We start from the raw sequence: 15,346 nt of genomic DNA, 5'->3' as shown, positions 1-15,346 counted from the left end.
GTCTGTGACCTCTTTTTCTTGTTGTGTGCCAGCTTGTCCTGCATGGATAGAGATGGAGAGAGTGTAAGCAGGACACCTGCCAGGCAAGATGATAAGTATGCCTGGCCTGTCAGGGCGGTGAGTGGCCCCATGGACAGGATGAGGACAATGACGGTGTGTGTAAGAGAGTGAATGGTGATGTCCCTTGAACTGGCAGTGAGTGAGGGCCCTGGGATGTGTGATGGGTTTTTGAGTGTGTGAGTTGAGAATGATGAGAAGAGTGACTTACGCTGCCGGAATGGAGGAGATCATTCATCCTCTTGCGGCAATGGGTGGCTGTCCTCTTTTGAAGGGCGTTGGCGCTGACCGCCACTGCCAACACCTCCCAAGCCTGGATTGGTGATGTTGCTGCCCATCCTGCAGCCAGTGCAGGGGTACAGGACATCCCGGTGGGCCTCCACAGCATCCAGCAGTCGCTCGAGTGACCCGTCGTTGAAGCGGGGGGCTGCGGTCTTTTTTCCTTTGCTGGCCATGTCTTGCGTGCAGCAGTGGTGAGCTGGAAGCAATGAGCCCTGTGCCTGTGGCTGGACTTTAAACATGGTGCCCGGCATGATGCGGTGGCGGGGTGATGGCTTGCGGCCAAATGAGAGCCCGCCCACCATGGAAACAGTGTGTTTCCCGGGAATGCATTAATAATGAGGCAGGTTTGGGATGATACCATATGAAAACCCGCCATCACGGCTGCGAGTAAAACATTTTACCCGCCCACTACCGCATTCAGTGCAAATCTGGGAAAATTCCGTCCATTGTCTGCTATCTCTTAACCAATTATTTACCCATGTCAATAGGTCACTGTTGTAATTTAAAATCATGAAAATCCTGAAATTTGCTATTTAGCATCTTGGCCTTCAGAGCCTGAAAGCTTCATGTGACATGCTGTCTAATCTCTCCTATACTACCACCAGAGCTGCTGTCTGTGCTTCAGTGAAGGAGCAGGCACTGACAGGTTCCCAGCGATTTCTGAAAAAGGAATTGGGTGGGGGGGGGGGGGTGGTGTTGGAGGGTGTTGGGAGTTGTGGGGGAGGGTGGCGGTGCTGCCGATTCCAACAAAGCTGCCACTTTCTCCAATGATGTTTGCAACAGGAAGAAAGCTTCTCTGATGTTGCTACAATTGAGGGCAGCCCTGGTAATATGTGAAATCCTTAACTTAAGGATGTTCCATCTGTCTCCTGCCCCTCATTGTATGCAAGTTTTTTCCTGCAACAAAATCAAATGAATGGAGTGGAAGCTAGAATTGAGACTGCTTTACAGAAGGCACTGGACAGTTGATGTAAGAGATCGTGAAGCATCACCCTATGGAGGGACAAGAGGAGTTTTAAAGTGCTGCATGCTAGGTGAGGTGGCAACATATTGTAACATTCTGTGCTAGTGCTCGTCTTTACCAGAATGCACTGTGAAAGGCTAGTTTTATTCCCTTTAATTTTCTAGGTGAAGAGTGTGCTGGTGTCCAAGGAATTAAAGGAAGAGTGCCCAGTGTGTTGCCTTTGCTTGGTCTGACCATTGATCCTTTTGAAGTGTGGATTCCTCTCATGGAGACCCAACTCTCTTACTCTGTCCTTTGCTTGATATCCTCCACTCGAAACATCTTTTGTTTCTTTACTTATCACCTCTTTTTGCCTTGCATCATCAACCCTATTGTTATTTAAACTCTCCTGTTTTCCACATTATCACAGAGCCCCCCCTTTGGCTGTAACCTCCCCTCTCCACTTTTCCTGCTTCTATACCTGCTTTAAACCTGTTGCAAGTTTAATTTTTCCACATTCTGATGAAAAGTCATTGGGCTGAAAGGTTGGGCTCAATTTTTCCCAGATTATCAGAAACCTGGCATCAGGATCATTTCTGTGTCATGTTCAAGGTTGTGGCATGACATCCAGCTGAATTTTGCTGGAGGCAACCAATTAGTGCACTGCTTCCATGATCACCATCCAATTAGGAACGGTGGGCATGTTCAGAAGGCGGGAGTTAGATGTTGCAGGCCCCATTTCCAACCCCTGTTACAACCACTGCAAATCTATCGGCGGGGAACGTAAAATTCTGACCATGGTTTCTTAAAGGCAGTGCACTCATTCCTAAGCACCCTGTAGCACAGTATTCCCGTTTTCATGGGAATTACATTAGAAAGCCACCAATGGATATTCAAAGAAGTGATCCAACAAGTTTTGGCAGCTTCAAGCTTGGCAGTACATTGGTGGACACAACTCCAGACTCAATTGGTATAAACTAGAATACCACATCACTTTGAATTACAGGGTCTATATTTTTCTTATGCCTGTCAAGGTATGTATATTTTGTATAATGACACAGTGATGAAAAGTAAAGGAAGTATTAACACCATTTTGCCATTTCCTTAACACTTACATCCTAACAATAATATATTGTCAATGAAGAGTCCTAGTTAATGTGCATGCTGTGGCCACTGTGTCATAGATTGAGGTTAACACTCAGCACACAACTGATACCACTCAAAAGGGAAAAAATGTAGCATACTAAGCTAATGATAGTAGATTACTGTATATCTAGCAGAGGTCTGTGAAACTAGCAGAAATCTGTAAAACATTTATGGTAAAGTTAGAATCTCTGATGCCACAGTCCCTTTTTAAATTCAGGATTTCTGGTTACTTTTTCACAAAAGAATCAAAACTTCTCACTCTAGAGAAAGCTACATAAAGATGCCACTGTGTAAAAACAGACCTAGGAATAGAAATACACGTTTTGTCAGAAGTCTAGCCTTGTGGCTTGTTAATAATTAGTGGTAGACTCCTTGGTTTTCAAGTAGGTCCAAGCTGTAATTGGTTTCATGGCCTCCTGTGGATCCTTTCATGACTGAAGTGTTTGATGTGAGATTGGCATGGATGTTCACAGAACTGGCAGTTCATGTCACTGTCGGTGCTGGGGGAATGAAAGAAACACGCTTTGTTTAGGTCTCCTTTTATCAGCCTCTCTGGTGAAAACCAGCCAGTTGTGCATCCATAAATAGGGCAACTAGGTCATTATGTAGTGCTGCCAGATCATGATGCTGCTTCCGGGTACATCTAATGACCGACCATCGATTAAGGACCGCCTGAGAGAACCACGACTTCCAGTGTGACTGCACCTGTCGCTTTGGTTGCTTCCCAATGCTGTAGGACTTGGTTGTTTTTCTGTAGGTCACATTTTACAGCTAAACCTATGCTAAGGAATTTGATTATAGTGGAGGAAGAGTCTGTGCTGCTGGCCCCACTCTCTCGGTTGCTTTTGCATGATCACTGGCGAGGAGGGCCCAAATGTCTTGGTACATAGCTTGGCACCTGCAATGGATGGCTGGTACAAGGTTTTTCTCTGCTTTTACCCTTTGCTGCAGTCCACACTACATTACCGTTCTGTCATATCTGCTGAAAATACCAAATACTTATACGTGTTGTCTTCCATGTTGCAATGGACTTTTTCACCCATCCAGCATCTGTTCCTCCGCTGTGATGTAAGAGTTAACAGGGTTTGTCACGAGAAGGGCTGGTATAAGGGCGTGATTTTCCATTCCCTAGTTGCATTTCCCAGCCACGTAAATCCAGAACATGATTGTCCCCGACCCCCATCAATGGCGGGCCATGTTTCCTGCCGTCGAACATCGGGAACTTAATTTTCATAAACTTACATCTCATTAATCTGGCGACAGCCCGGAATCATTCCCCATGTCAAATTTAAATCCCACGTTGGCATGACTTTAGAACAGCGTGATTTGCAATTGCCTTTTAATGGTAGCACCTGGCGACCTGAACTTTGAGGGGATCTCGGAGGTGAGCACTCATAATTTAGCACAGCAATCACGAGGATCCCGCATAGAAATCCAAGGAAGTGACACTGCAGATTCAGCTGGTGGTGGGGGCCGGGGGTGGGGGGGAGCGGTCATAGGCAAGTCTCCAAAGAGACCTCCAATCAGCTTCTTCCCGGCTGGCTTTCTGTATGGTGCTAGGGCAAGGGCTGCAGTGCCAGGGGGTTGCAAGGCAGCACCGAGGGGAGGCTCGGGGCAAGGGTTCCAATGCCGGAATGCGGGGTGTGGGGGGAAGTGTTCAAGGCAGCTCAGAGTGAAGGAAGGAGCCACAAGCACATGTCGGGGGGGTAGGAGAGGTTGGTGGGGAAAGAAATTGGCCAGGCACTTGGAAAAATATTTTGGAAAAGCAGCTGAGACTATTCAGCATCATCTTCATTGACATGGAGGAGGCGATGGCATAGTGCTATTGTCGCTGGGCTAGCAATCCAGAAACCCAGGGTAATGCTCTGGGGACCTGAGTTTGAATCCCACCACAGCAGATGGTGGAATTTGAATTCAATAAAGATCTTGAATTAAAGTCTAATGATGACCATGAAACCATTGTCGATTTTGTAAAAACCCACCTGGTTCACTAATGCCCTTTAGGGAAGGAAATCTGCCATCCTTACCTGCTCTGGCCTACATGTAACTCCAGACCCACAGCAATGTGGTTGACTCTTAAATGCCCTCTGAAATGGCCTAGCAAGCTACTAAGTTGTATCAAACTGCTACAAAGTCTAAAAAAAGGAATGAAACCGGACGGACCACCCGGCATCGACCTAAGCACCGGAAATGATAATGGCAATCTCAGCCCTGTTGACCCTGCAAAGTCACAGTGCCAAAATTGGGAGATCTGTCTCACAGACTAGTCAAGCAACAGCCTGACATAGTCATCCTCACGGAATTATATCTTACAGATAACGTCCCAGACACCACCATCACCATCCCTGCGTTTGTCCTGTCCCACTAGCAGGACAGACCCAATAGAGGTGGCAGCACAGTGGTATACAGTCGGGAGGGAGTTGCCCTAGGAGTCCTCATCATCCACTCTGGAACCCATGAAGTCTCATGGCACCAGGTCAAACATGGGCAAGGAAACCGCCTGCTTATTACCACGTACTGCCCTTCCTCAGCTGATGAATCAGTGCTCCTCCATGTTGAACATCACTTGGAGGAAGTACTGAGGGTGGCAAGTCACAGAATGTACTGTGGGTGGGGAACTTCAATGTCCATCGCCAAGTGTGGCTCAGTAGCACCACTACTGACCTAGCTTGATGAGTCCTAAAGGACATAGCTCCTAGACTGGGTCTATGGCAGGTCGTGGGGGAACCAACAAGAGGGAAAACCATACTTGACCTCATCCTCACCAACCTGCCTGACACAGATGCAGCTGTCCATGACAGTATTGGTAGGAGTGACCACCGCACAGTCGTTGTGGAGACGCAGTCTCGCCTTCACATTGAGGATACCCTCCATCGTGTTGTGTGGCGCGACCCAGGTGCTAAATGGGATAGATTTCATTCAGATCTAGCAACTCAAGATTGGGCATCCATGAGGCACTGTGGGCCATCAGCAGCAACAGAACTGTACTCGAACACAATCTGTAACCTCGGCTCGGCCCCACTTTGCCATTACCATCAAGCCAGGCGATCAACCCTGGTTCAAAGAAGAGTGCAGGAGGGCATTCCAGGAGCAGCACCAGCCATTCTTGAAAATGAGGCATCAACCTGGTGAAGCTATAACACAGGACTACTTGCGTGCCAAACAGCAAAAGCAGCAAGTGATAGACAGAGCTAAGCGACCCCACGGATTGGATCAGATCTAAACTCTGCAGTGCTGCCACATCCAGTCACGAATGGTGGTGGACAATTGAACAACTTACTGGAGGAGTAGGCTCCACAAATATCCCCATCCTCAATGATGGGGGAGCCCAGCACATCAGTTCAAAAGATAAGGCTGAAGCATTTGCTACAATCCTCAGCCAGAAATGCCGAGTGGATGATCCATCTCAGCCTCCTCCGGAGGTCCCCAGCATCACAGATGTCAATCTTCAGCCAATTCAATTTGCTCCATGTGATATCAAGAAAAGGCTGAAGGTACTGGAAACTGCAAAGGCTGTGGGCCCTGACAATATTCCGGTAACAGTACTGAAGACTTTTGCTCCAGAACTTGCCATGCCCCTAGCCAAGCTGTTCCGGTACAGCTACAATGCTGATATCTACTCAGCTATGTGGAAAATTGCCCGGCTATGTCCTGCACACAAAAAGCAGGACAATCCAACCTGTCCAATTACTGCCTCATCAGTCTACTCTCAATCATCAGTAAAGTAATGGAAGGGGTTGTCAACAGTGCTATCAAGCAACACTTGCTTAGCAATAACCTGCTCACTGATGCCTCACAGTTCTGTTGAAGGGTCATGAGGACTCGAAACGTCAACTTTGCTCTTCTCCGCCGATGCTGCCAGACCTGCTGAGTTCTTCCAGGTATTTCTGTTTTTGTTTTGGATTTCCAGCATCCGCAGTTTTTTGTTTTTATATTTGGAACTGGTAATTGTTCTGCAGTTACCATTTACATCTTTTTGACCTATCTTTTGTTTTTTATCCCACAACCACTGGCTTTTGCCTTGCACCATTATCCCTTTTGTCATTTAATCACTCCTTCCCTCCACCCTTTCACAGACCTTCTGTGTTGTTCTCACTTCCATCCTGTCCGCCTTGCATTTTCCCTGGTTTTGTACTTGCTTATGACAACAAGATCTTGTATTTATATAGCACCTTTAATGTAATAAAATGTCCCAAGGTGCTTCACAGGGACATTATAAAATAAATATGACACTGAGCCAAACAAGAGAATATTCGGACAGGTGACCAAAAGCCTTGTCAAAGAGGTAGGATTTAAAGAGTGTCATAAAGGAGGAAAGTGAAGTAGGGCAGATGAAAAGTTTAGAGACAGGATTGTAGAGCTTAGGGCCTGGGCTACTGAAGCTAGGCCGGCAATGGTGGAACAGTTAAGATCGGGGATGCTCAAGAGGTCAGAATTAAAGGGGTTCAGAGATCTCATGGTTGTGGAGTGGGAAGAAATTACATGGAGAGGGAGAAACAAGGCATGGAGGAATTTGAAAACAGAATGAGAATTGTAAAATCAAGCTGTTGCTTAACTGGGAGCCACTGCGTGAGCACAAAGGTGTTACGCGAATCGGACCTGGTGCAAGCTAGGACAGAGCAACAAAGTTTAGGACAATGTCAAGTTTACGAAGGGTAGAGTGTCGGAGTCAGACTTTGTCATGGAGGTGGAAAAAGGTGATCTTAATGATGGCGCAAATATGATTGGAAACTCATCTTAGGGTGAAATACAACATCAAGATTACAAACAGTCTTGTTCAGCCTCAGACAGTTAGCAGAGAGAGGAGCTTGTGGCTGGTCCAGTGTTCCCTCTAAACTGCATGGCCACACAGCCACACAAAAGGTTCCGCACCAGCCACACACAAGTCAGCACCTTTAACTTATCACTTGTGTTCGACTGCACAAAAAAATTTAAAGGGCTTAGGCATTTAAATGAATTTCCTGTTCTCTACAAAAAAAATTAGAGCATGTTGGTGGGGACCAAAGATAATGACGTCGGTCTTCTCAATATTTATTTGGAGGAAATTTCTGCTTCTCTGTCAAAATCAGCCTGAGAAGTTGGAGGCATTGGCGGAGTTGACAGAGTTGGTGATGAGGTAGAGCTGGGTGTCATCAGCACATGTGGAAACTGTGATAGAATTTTTAATCTCCTGCTTTGAGTTCTGATGAAAGGTCATGAACTTGAAATGTTAATTCTGGCCCAGATTTTCGCTCTCGGGTTGGGTGCACAGAGGTGGGAGAATTCCTGACTCTGCGAACCTGGACTTTAAAAATGGCTGCCCGCAGGTCAGATTTTCATTCCGGGGTGGGGGTGGGGGCGGGGGGTTGCTGGATTAGACGTTGGGCCCACTGATCCTGGAACAATTGCAAAGACTGCAGGTGTGGAGGCGGGCTAGGCCTGCCTCTGTACTCCAGTTCTGTGCTGAAATAAATTTTAAAAAGAACAAAGCAAAAAATACTTCTCCAGCCCTCACCCCCTTCACCTCCTCATCCTCTACACACTCCCTATGCCCCAACCATTGCCACCTCATGCCCCCACCCAGCCCCCATGTCTCCTCATATCCACCCCCCATGGACCCTTATACCCCCATGCCCCCCACATCCCCATGGCCCTTTTAGCCCCTATGCCAACTTAGTACCAACTCATGCCAACCCATGCTTCCCACCCACCACCCTTTGCTCTTACCCCCTCCATGCCAACTCACCTAGTATCCTTTGACAGCTCCTTGACAACTTTGACAGTTCTTTGACAGCATGGCAGTTCTTTGGCAGATCTTTGACGGCTTTACAGTTCAAGTGAGTTTGTCCCGAAAAAAAGTACTGTTATGACCCTTGGCCAGACCCCCAAGTTATTGGTAAGATCCAGTTAGGGACCAATTGCATTTGTTTAAAGGAGACGAAGTTTGAGATTCAAGACCCTTACTAAGTAAATAAAGCCATAAGATTTCACAGCTTTTGAACAAACAAAAATAAACTTTGCTATACAAGGCCAGAAAAATAAAACAATTTACAACATCTATCTTATACTCTAACATTCAGAGTAAGCATGAAGTACGCGTGAATGAACAAACAAACTGTGGTTGAACACACCAACTGCACAGCAAATGCCAAATACAACCAAAACAGATTCTATAGATTTCTCAACAACCCATCCAGATGTCTGTAACACTCTGTAAACAATCTCACTGAAACTTTGTCTTTCTCAGGGGGTTTCCAATCTTCACTTTCAAAAATCTCACCTTGGAATTCTCTCGAAATGTCACTTCAACTCCGTCGGCACAACAAGAGTCTACCTCGCAGGGTCTCAATCTCATCTCCTGAGATTCCGTTCCCCTGGATTCCCGAGTCTACATCTAAGCACCAAATTACGTGCACAACTCCAGATCTTCGGCTGCAGCACAGTGTCACCAACCTTCGGCTGCCTTCTTGGATTTTCAGGGCTTCTTCCGAGTCCTCTTCAATTACCAGGGCTTCTCCCAAGCCCACTTCACTTAAATTCTGCTCTCTGCAGCCCTTATCACTGATTGGAGCCTGATTCTACGCTCCTTCCCTTTAACTGAACTTCAACTGGGACCTGTTTCTGTCCCCTGTCTTTGTCCATTACTTGGGACACTTCTTGGGACCTCTCCCTGTCCCCCCTCCCTTGTCTCCTCCCTGGGACACTTGCTGGCTATGGCGTGCTGCACCCAGTCACGTGACCATGGTTTTTGTGCTGCTTTTTCCTTCTGCACAAGTGCACTGGGCCAGCCCTTGGCCCAAATAACATAAAAGTGCCATTCTGTGCATGTGCAGCACACTCTCGGCCGGCGCATGCACGGGAGGTGCGAGGGTTGTCGGGACTTGGAGTTCCCAACCTCCACGCTCAAGATTAAGGTAAATTGGGTTTCATAACAATACATAATTGTGATCACTTTTAATAATTCGAAAGGGTGCCTTACCTCTCCCAAAGGTGTCCTGGGACCATATCCAAAGAGATACCTTACCTTTCCAAAGGGTTACCTTGGCAAATAAAATTAATCCACCAAGTTCAGACCTCCTTTTACCTGGTCTAATCTGCACACTCTAGGCAGGGTTTTCTGCTTGGCGTGCAGGCACACGCCCGACACGCCCGAGCGTGAAATAGTGCGTGATGATGTTGGGCAAGCATCCGATGTCATCGGGCACTTGCGCAATATTTCGGTTGGTGGGCGTGCGCGAGAGTCGACAGCGTGCCTGCCAACAATCAAGAGGCCTATTAAGTCCATTAATCAGGTAATTAACAGCTATTTTTCGCTGCCCACCCAACGTTATGGTTGGTGGGCGGGCGAATCAGCCAGGTGGACTTTGGATTTTTGAGGAAACCTCATCCAAGGATGGGATGAGGTTTCTGATATTAATTTAAAAAAAAACACTTGGGCGGAATTTTATCATCAACATGTTTAGGTGAGCGATTCTTATGGGTGAAAACTTTTCCTGGGATTTCAAAATCTTTATTTAAGGGTTTAAAATTCTTCATCTCCCTGAGGCAGCTCTCTGCTTTCAGGGAGCCTTCATTCCGCGCTCCCCCGGGCCCGTGCTGACTTCAGCCCTCACCCTCCTCCCGCCCCTCACCACAGCGGCACTGAGCCTTTCAGGGCACGTTTCACTCTGGTTGGCCGTTAATTGGCCAGCCAGTGTGAAATCACGGCTGGGAGCCGATCGTGGGTGGCAGGCCAATTCCCGGTCACTCCCAGGCCCGCCTGCAGTGCCCCCCCCACCCCCGACGACCTCAAAATCCTGCCCTCTGGGTTTCACATTCCTGGCCTACCAAAATCCCACATCAGTTGGGGCAGCTGGTGATTAAAATGGCCACAGTTGGCACAGTTGCCTCTGTAAACAGTGCATGTGTGAACCCTGGCTCAACTCTACTCCTGCCCCTGCGAAAATGGAACGTGCCATGTTCAGGGGTGGGACTTAGAATTTTCAGCCATTTCCCTGACAAATCTGGGCCTTTGTTTTCCTTTCCACAGATATTGTCAGACCTGCTGAGTATTTTCAGCATTTTCTGTAGTTTCAGGTTTTCAGCATCTATAGAATTTTGCTTTTGTCAGAGTGGTTTGAATGGAGCAACACCTTTAGCAGTGAGATGTCGTGAGATGTTTGAGTAATAATGCATCTGAAGTGACTACGGGGGCAACAAAAATTTGCGTTTATTCAGCGCTTCAATGTAATGGCTCCAAAAGTGAAAGTAGGTTCTCCTTATTATGGGGTCAGAGTACTGTTTGGGTCAAATAGTACATTAAGAGCAAAATTTTTGCAGCTGGAATTGGGCTCCAATGGAGGCAGGCAGTGGGAAAAACAGCAGCAATGTTGTGTATACCGACATCCTGCCTCCATTCTGGACGTGAAAACTTTATGTGAGAGCGGAGGGAAGGGTGGGGCCAGTTAAGGTAGTTAAGAGGGTTGTTGAAAGCCTGGCTCTCTGCAGGTTTTTAACTTTGCTGGAGGCGGCTGGCATTCTGCAGCTGTCTGCCACAGACATGCTGAAGGCAGGCATGGACCAAGTCAGGGGTGAGTCATGGAGGCTAGAAAAATTTCAGCTGTTAAGTCTAATGTCTGATCACCAGTGAAAGCGTTTTCTCCTTTGAAGTTAAAATGGCAACAGCCCATCACAGACCAGGGTAGGAGCCAGCATTAGAAGCTGCAGGGGGTCGTCACATTCCTGGCATTGCATAGACATTGGAGCAGTTGGCATGGCTGTTTGGACCCCACCTGAACGCCAGGAAAGCTGCAGCTGGGAATGAGTGCTATACCCTCAGAAATCGAGTCCATTGGAGATGAAGAGCATCTACCTGCAGATGAAGGGCAGAGCGTGGGCATGAGGAGGCCAGAGGAGAGAGAGATGAGGAGCACGAAGAAGAGATACTTCCCTGAACATTGGATCTACAGGCAGAGGCGAAGATACCTGGAGATAACTGAGAACCAGTGCCGGAGGAGACTACGACTCCCAGGCAGATGGTCACAGACACCTCACACCCCATACTACTGATTGCTGCCCTGCCATAGCAGTTAAGGTAACTGTGACCTTGGATTGTTTTGCCATTTCATCTTTTCAAGGCCAGCTGCACTCTTCTCCCTCAGGACAGCCAGCAGCCTCAGTGATGGCTGCTATGGGTGTCTAAATGAGCTGCACACTTCATCTGACCCATCTCCATTCCTGCCCCCACCTGTTCCAGTTAGATAGGAAACCAATTAAGGACTCAGCCCCACGAAAACCTGAACTTCATTCAGTTTCCCACCAAAAGTGTGTTTCTGACACATAAGCTGACCCGACTCCTGCTTCCTGCCTCCATGGTGAAATCCATCCCTAAGATTGTAAATATGTAGTTCAGCAACTGAGAATGGGAAGGGAGACGGTGTCAGTGATGAGGGTATGGAATTTGTAACAGGGGCTACAACTTTGGTCCTCCCAATGTTTAGCTGGAGGAAATCATGTCTCACCTGAGACTGGATGTTAGACAAACAATCGGATTGGAAAGAAGGGATTAAATGAGGTGGTAAAGAAGTATGGCTAGGTATCATGAACAGACATGGAATATACTCTCATATCTTGCATGTAGATGAAGAAGAAGAGGGGGCTAAGGATAGATGTTTAAGAGTGGGAAGAAACATTAGATTGCTCGTGATTTCACAGGTTATGATTGGATAAGTAGGATGGGAACCAAACAAGGGCAGTCTCATCAATATGCACAAAGGAGGCCGCACAGGAACAGGACGGTGTGGTTGACCTATTTCAAGGTTGCGAAGAGGTTAAAGATGCTTACAGTATTGTGGTTACAATAACTGAACGTGTTGTTTGTGACTTTGCTTAAGGCCATTTCAGTGCTGGAGAGAAATGGAGACACCTGATTGGCAGATTTGAACAGTGAGTAGTGGGAAAGATGGACATGGATCTGGGAGGCAATAAGCTGTTCATGGACTTTAGAGAGGAAAAGGAGTTTGGAGATGGGGTTGTAGTTAACAGTTAGAATATATAATTGCAAATTGCCTCAATTTGGAGAGAATACCTAGACTTGACTAATCTTACCCAATGTAACCAAAGTAATTTTTGTTGTAAGCACTGTTATACTTTAACCTAGTGGTTGACTCTTAAACGCTCTCTGAAATGGCCTAGGAAGCCACTCAGTTGTGACAAACTGCTACAAAGTCATGAAAAAGGATTGAAACCGGACGGACCACCCGGCATCGACCTAGGCAGCGGAAATGACAATGGCAATCTCAGCCCCGTTGACCCTGCAGAGTCCTCCTTACTAACATCTGGGGGCTTGTGCCAAAATTGGGAGAGCTGTCTCACAGACTAGTCAAGCAACAGCCTGACATAGTCATCCTCACGGAATCATACCTTACAGATAATGCCCCAGACAACACCATCACTGTCCCTGGGTATGCCCTGTCCCACCGGCAGGGCAGACCCAGTAGAGGTGGCGGCACAGTGGTATACAGTCAGGAGGGAGTTGCCCTGGGAGTCCTCATCATCCACTCTGGACCCCATAAAGTCTCATGGCATTAGGTCAAACATGGGCAAGGAAACCTCTTGCTGATTACCACATACCGCCCTCCACCAGCTGATGAACCAGTGCTCCTCCATTTTGAACATCACTTGGAGGAAGCACTGAGGGTGGGAAGGGCACAGAATGTGGTCTGGGTGGGAAACTTCAATGTCCATCACCAAGAGTGGCTCCGTAGCACCACTATTGACCGAGCTGGCCAAGTCCTAAAGAACATAGCTACTAGACTGGGTCTGCGGCAGGTGGTGAGGGAAGCAACAAGAGGGAAAAACATACTTGACCTCATCCTCACCAACCTGCCTGCCGCAGATGCATCTATCCATGACAACATCAGTAGGAGTGACCAACGTGCAGTCATTGTGGAGACAAAACCCCACATTCATATTGAGCATACCCTCTATCGTGTTGTGTGGCATGACCACCGTGCTAAATGGGATAGATTTCGAACCGATCTAGCAAATCAAGACTGGGCATCAATGAGGCGCTGTGGGCCATCAACAGCAGCAGAATTGTACTCGAACACAACCTGTAACCTCATGGCCTGGCATATCCCCCACTCTAGCATTACCATCAAGCCAGGGGATCAACCCTGGTTCAATGAAGATTGCAGGAGGGCATGCCAGGAACAGCACCAGGCATACCTAAAAAAAATGAGGCGTCAACCTGGTGAAGCTATAACACAGGACTACTTGCGTGCCAAACAGCATAAGCAGCAAGTGATAGACAGAGCTAAGCGATACCACAACCAACGGATCAGATCTAAGCTCTGCAGTCTTGCCACTTCCAGTCATGAATGGCGGTGGACAATTAAACAACTCACTGGAGGAGGACGCTCCACAAATATCCCCATCCTCAATGATGGAGGAGCCCAGCACATCAGTGCAAAAGATAAGGCTGAAGCATTTGCAACAATTTTCAGCCAGGAGTGCCGAGTGGATGATCCATCTCGGCCTCCTCCGGAGGTCCCCAGCATCAGAGATGCCAGTCTTCAGCCAATTCAATTCACTCCATGTGATATCAATAAACGGCTGAAAGCAATGGATACTGCAAAGGCTATGGGCCCTGACAATATTCCGACAATAGTACTGAAGACTTGTGCTCTAGTACTTGCCCCGTCCCTAGCCAAGCTGTTCCAGTACAGCTACAACACTGGCATCTACCCGGCTATGTGGAACATTGCCCAGGTATGCCCTCTACACAAAAAGCAGGACAAATCCAACCTGGCCAATTACTGCCCCATCAGTCTACTCTCGTTCATCAGTGAAGTAATGGCAGGGGTCATCAGCAGTGCTATCAAGCGGCTCTTGCTTAGCAATAACCTGCTCACCGATGCTCAGTTTGGGTTTCGCCAGGGCCACTCAGCTCCTGACCTCATTACAGCCTTGGTTCAAACATGCACAAAAGAGCTGAAAATGGCATCACCAAAACTGGAGTCAATGGGAATCAGGGGGAAAATTCTCCGCCGATTGGAGTCATAACTAGCAGAAAGGAAGATGGTTGCGGTTGGTGGAGGTCAATGATCTCAGTTCCAGGACATCACTGCAGGAGTTCCTCAGGGTAGTCTCCTTGGCCCAACAATCTTCAGCCGCTTCATCAATGACCTTCCTTCAATCATAAGATCAGAACTGGGGATGTTCGCTGATGATTGCACAATGTTCAGCACCATTCGCGACTACTCAAATACTGAAGCAGTCCATCCAAATGCAGCAAGACTGGATGATACCCAGGCTTGGGCTGACAAGTGGCAAGTAACATTCACGCCACACAAGTGTCAGGCAATGACCATCTCCAAAGGAGAGAATCCAACCATTGTCCCTTGATGTTCAATGGCATTACCATCACTGAATCCCCCTTTATCAACATGTTGGGGGTTACCATTGACCAGAAACTGAACTGGACTAGCCATATAAATACTGTGGATGCAAGAGTAATTCAGTGGCTAGGAATCGTGCAATGAGTAACTCACCTCCTGACTCCCCAAAGCCTGCCCATCATCGACAAGGCACAAGACAGAAGTGTGATGGAATACTCCCCACTTGCCTGGATGAGTGCAGCTCCCACAACACTCAAGAAGCTTGACACCATCCAGAACAAAGCAGCCCGCTTGATTGGCACCACATCCACGGACATTCACTCCCTTCACCACCGACGCACAGTAGCAGCAGTGTGTACCATCTACAAGATGCACTGCAGGAATTCACCAAGGCTCCTTCAACAGCCCCTTCTAAACCCACGACCATTATTGTCTAGAAGGAAAAGGGCAACAGATAGATGGGAACACCACCACCTGGAAGTTCCCCTCCAAGTCGCTCACCATCCTGACTTGGAATTATATCGCCGTTCCTTCACTGTCTCTGGGTCAAAACCCTGGA

The sequence above is a fragment of the Cetorhinus maximus genome, chromosome 17, assembly GCF_964194155.1.
Source record: "Cetorhinus maximus chromosome 17, sCetMax3.hap1.1, whole genome shotgun sequence".
NCBI classification, from domain to species: Eukaryota; Metazoa; Chordata; class Chondrichthyes; order Lamniformes; family Cetorhinidae; genus Cetorhinus; species Cetorhinus maximus.
The sequence above is the reverse complement of the archived record's forward strand: the minus strand, read 5'-3'. Positions refer to the sequence as shown.